Source organism: Tenrec ecaudatus, unplaced genomic scaffold (genome assembly GCF_050624435.1).
Source record: "Tenrec ecaudatus isolate mTenEca1 unplaced genomic scaffold, mTenEca1.hap1 Scaffold_707, whole genome shotgun sequence".
Lineage (NCBI taxonomy): Eukaryota > Metazoa > Chordata > Mammalia > Afrosoricida > Tenrecidae > Tenrec > Tenrec ecaudatus.
This window is the reverse complement of record NW_027459600.1, coordinates 225,216-229,904: the sequence shown is the minus strand read 5'-3', so window position 1 is coordinate 229,904 and position 4,689 is coordinate 225,216.

Genomic DNA, 4,689 nt, shown 5'->3' with positions numbered 1-4,689 from the left:
ACACAATGACAATGGAGTCTGTTGAACAAGGTTCTCTTTCTCTCTCTCTCTCTCTCTCTCTCTCATCCATCTATATATTTTCCTATATCTGCTGAATATCTATTAATTGGTTTACAAATCTACTCAACTATCGATTTAGCTACCATCTACTTTCTGTCAATACTGTCGATATCTTGTATCTGTCATCTATATCTATCTATCTGTCTGTCTATTTATAGTTCTGTTTATATTTCCACCAATTTCATGCTTAACTTTATTTCTGAAATAAACCCCAGCTTAATGGGAGCAAATATGTTTGGTTCTTGGTGGAGTATGCTATATATTGGTTATTAATTTTAGTTTGCTAGACTTGTTTATTTGTTTACTTATTTGATTCTTGATGTCCTTATAGATTTCTATTTCAATGTTAAGTTCATAATAGAGAATGTTGAACTGAAATATTCCACTATTTGGTTGCACTATGCTGTTATTTATTTATTGCATTTAAAATATGATCCAGAACTTGCTTGATATATAGTAAAGAAATGCTGTTATATTCTCACCATCTGTCTGTTAGTTCATGATACTGTCATGGCTCTTTTTGTTGAGGTGCTGGAAGATATATCAGTGTTATATCTAATGCCAGCAGGGTCACCCAAAGGGAGCAGATTTCAGCAAAGCTTCCAGACTAAGAACAGACAATGCAGAAGGACCCCTCTGCCCTCTTAAGAGGAAGATGCTGCTAAAACCTTATGCATAACTTTGAAGTATTGTCGAATATTAAAAGCTTAAGCCAAGGAAGTAGGAAATTGTTGAAGCTACTGCCAGAGGATGGGCCCCTCAGGTTCGAGGGCACTCGAAATGTGACTGAAGAGAGGCCGATTTCTTGGAGGGGAGTAGGCCATCATGACGTGATTTGGGAGTGGAGCCGTCAGGATCTTCCTTTGCTGATGGGGCATGACTTAAGTAAGGTAAAGCGAAACAGCTACAAAAGCCTTCTAATACCAGAACTTGTAAAGAGCATACTACGAATTCAGGGAAATTGGAAGTGGTCAAAAATTAAATGGGGTGCAAGAATATTGATTGGTAACCTAGGCATTAGTGAGCATAAATTGACTGACTGGTATTGACCAATTTGAACAGAAAAACATAGGATTTACTATGTTGGGAAAAGCACAGTCAAGAGAACGGCATGGCAGTCATTGTCAGAAAGGATCTTGCTAAACCCATCATGAAATACAATAATGTCTGTGATAGGATTATATGCCTTCAAGGAAATCCAATCAATACAACTATTATCAAGCTTTACTTGAAGAATGCAATTGCTGCCAAGTTTAGCATACCAATAAGTAAGGTATAACCCTAATAAATAAAAATTGTCTTTTTTATTTGCTCCTTCCTCCCACTTTTTAAATTGAGATTTCAATTCCATTGTTATACATCCTACATGCAATAGGTCTGATTTTACATATTTCTTGTACATTAACATTGCATTCCTGTGTCATAAAAATAGAGAAAACCCTTGGGGGAAACGTGAGATGGAGAAGCATCCCCAGACCACAACAGGAAACCAGCCCTGAAGCTGTCCCTGTGCACCTGTCCCTGAGTGTGTCCTGTGATGTGTGGGTCCTGAGCGTCCCCTGCTGCCCAGCTCTCTCCGAGCAGGGAGTTGGTGTCTGGGATCACACTGACTTCCTCTCATGTTCTCACAGAGTAACAGAGGGTCTTGTCTTCCATTTTCTAACCTTCCATTTACAGATAAACTGTGTTCTTGTCATTGTCTCTGGAGATGTTGAATCAACCCTTCATAGAGTCTGCATTGTTCCTAGTGCTGCAATGGCAGTATTTACACAGAGAGCTGAACAAAGGCTGCATACCAAGGTATTGTTTATCCTCCTCCTCATTTCACAGGAAAGTTATGCTAATTTCAGGAAGTAATTTTCTTTGTATTTCATCTCGAAGGGCATACCTAGTAAATAAAGGATTCAGAGAAATATTCAGAGTCCCTGCCATAGTGAGCACAGCTGCCATTCCCCCAGGTTTCCTGCCACTCTCGGGATGTGGGTTTCACAGCGTGTGTCTCAGACTTCTGGCTGACAATCTGTAGAGTCATTGTGCTGACTGAGGCATCCAAGGAGAAGGCATAGCCCTGTGTGAATCCCTGGACATAGGCTGATTTCCCAGCGTGGGTGTTGATCCAGCCCATCCACAGAAGCCTTTTCCTGGTGCTTGTCAAACCCTATTTATACTGTAGCTGGTGAAAGTGTTTCCAGAGGTCCTGCAGGACACCGTCACCAATCTCCAAGGTTTTTCACGTTGGTGATAGACTGCACTAACTGCATCTGGGCATGCACACCTGTGAGGACATAAATCAGAAGGTGAGGGCTCTGGAGCTGCCACAGTGTTCTCTCCATCCCATGTGCTGTCTTACCCAGGGATACTGTCAATAGGAAATGAAGCTCCACAGTCACCCCTTCATGAGTTCACTTTGTTGTCAGTGGTTTAGATGCAACATATATGACAATATCCTTGCTTGATGCTGTGACAGCAGAGATGGATTCAACCTTCAACTCTATAGAACACTTGTATGTGTATATATTTCACATTCATGAATGTATTTCTGGTCTATATCATGTCTAAATAATCGGAAGCTTCAATAACTCGAGAGCAGTTCTTCGTGTTGTAGTGACCTCCAAAGTTATTTTTCATTGCTACTTCATAACTGTAATTTTGCTACTTTTATGAATCGGGTGACCCCTGTGAAAGGGTTTTTTGATCCCCAAAGCGGTCGTGGCCCACAGGTTGAGAACCGCTGTTCTAGAGCATCACAGGTAGTGATAGCTGAGCTGTGCATCTCAAGTGCATTCTGGAATCCTGATGGCTAATTGTGGGAGTATCTCACCAAGTGAGCTCACAGCTGGTTATACTGGTACAGACGTATCCACTTACACACATCTCCTATAATTTCACTCATCTCGTAGGGGAGATGTGACAAAATCAACTACTCAAACACTAACGTTGAACATTCAAGGGGCTTGTGTTATGTGAAGTTGATTAGAAAAACAAATCTAAGGAATATTATCTATATTGTCATAAGTCTGATATTATTCTATAAATAAATTCAATTAGTTTGCAACATATATATTTAAGATACTTTAAAAGGACTAACCAAAGTTGAAAATTTTAATTAAAACATAATATCTGCGGCCTCTACTCAAACACTCCCTCAATGCATGAATACTTTCTTTTATTAAATTGGAACTCGGACTTCCGGGAAGATGGCGACGGAGTGACACACACCAGAGGGACTCCGCAGAATCCAGCCCAGGAGAGTTGCTCAGAGTGAAATTCAATGCCACTGGATCGCAGGAGGTGCATCATAAAGATAAGTAGGCACAGATTCACGGGGTTTTGAGGGGCTGGGGTCTTTTGGCTTACCTCAGTGGAAGCCGGCTGGGGCTCGACCCTAGTCCAGTTGCCGGATCTGCCCAAGCCGGGACCATTTGGAGCCTGTAGCAGGGCTTGGTCTCAGCACAGCCACAGTTTTTCCCTATCTGCCTCAGGGCAGGAACAGGACTCTTGCGGCTCCACTGGCAGGGATTGGGGTTCATCTACATTGTTGCTTCTGTTTGCATCTCTGCTTTATATTCCCACACAGCCTTGGAGGGCTGCGCAGGGGCTTTTTCAAGGCACAGCCACAGCCGCAGCCGCGCCGCGTGGTCTGAACAGGGAATAAACCCAAACCCCCACAGCTTCATAGGCAGGGATCAAGCTTCAGCTACACGGCGGCGTCTGTTAACATCTCTGCTCTCTGTCCCCCCTCTCTGCTCTCTGGGGGCGGCTCAGCAGTTTTCTTGCGACCCTTCTTGGGGCTCAGCTGCGAACTACCGCTGGAGCTTGGGGCAGGGAGTAAGCCCTTGTAGATCCACAGGCAGGGAGTGGGACTCAGCTACATAGTTTCTTTTGCTTCCCTCGCTTCCCTGTACCCCTGCACAGTCTAGTCTCACTTTTTGATTTTTCTCAACCCCTTGTTCCTGCCCTGCTCTCTCACACGCCATTGCGGACTTACGGGGCACTCCCATTGCCCTAGGGCATTTGCTCCTGGGCCACACCCAGCTAGGTGAGCTCCACCCTGCATAGATAGCTCAAGGCTAGGGTAAGGCCTGCTTGCTCTCCAGGGGATACTCCTCAGACTTCTCACCAGGGAGTTCCTGCCTGTGTACCTGGGGACATAAGGCAGCTCAGCCAACACTTATCAATATTCAAACCAATAGCGGGAACTTCAGCCCAGCCTCTGCAACACTGGTGCAGGCAGTCGATCTGCCATCTGGGGCACTCCCCTAATAGGGAAGCCACAGGAAGATAAAGTGGTAGGTTAATCCCATAGCAAAATCAGCTGTAGGCAGAGCGAAGAAGAATTCCTATAAGTCTTCCAGAGAGAGACTAGAAAATGGCACCTGGTCCCTCAAAAACAACTCAACGCAAACAGCCATCACCCCCAACGACCTCAACGAAAAAACAGGACAAACAAAAGGCAAAGGAAGAAGATGTCCTGAACATAACAACATACATAGAAGAAGCAGACATTGAGATGCCATACAAAGAAGCTCTCAGAATTGTGCTTGGAGCGATGCAGAATATGAGGGAAACACTACAGAAAAAGGATGAAATGATAGAGGATATAAAAGACACATACCAAAGGAAAATACA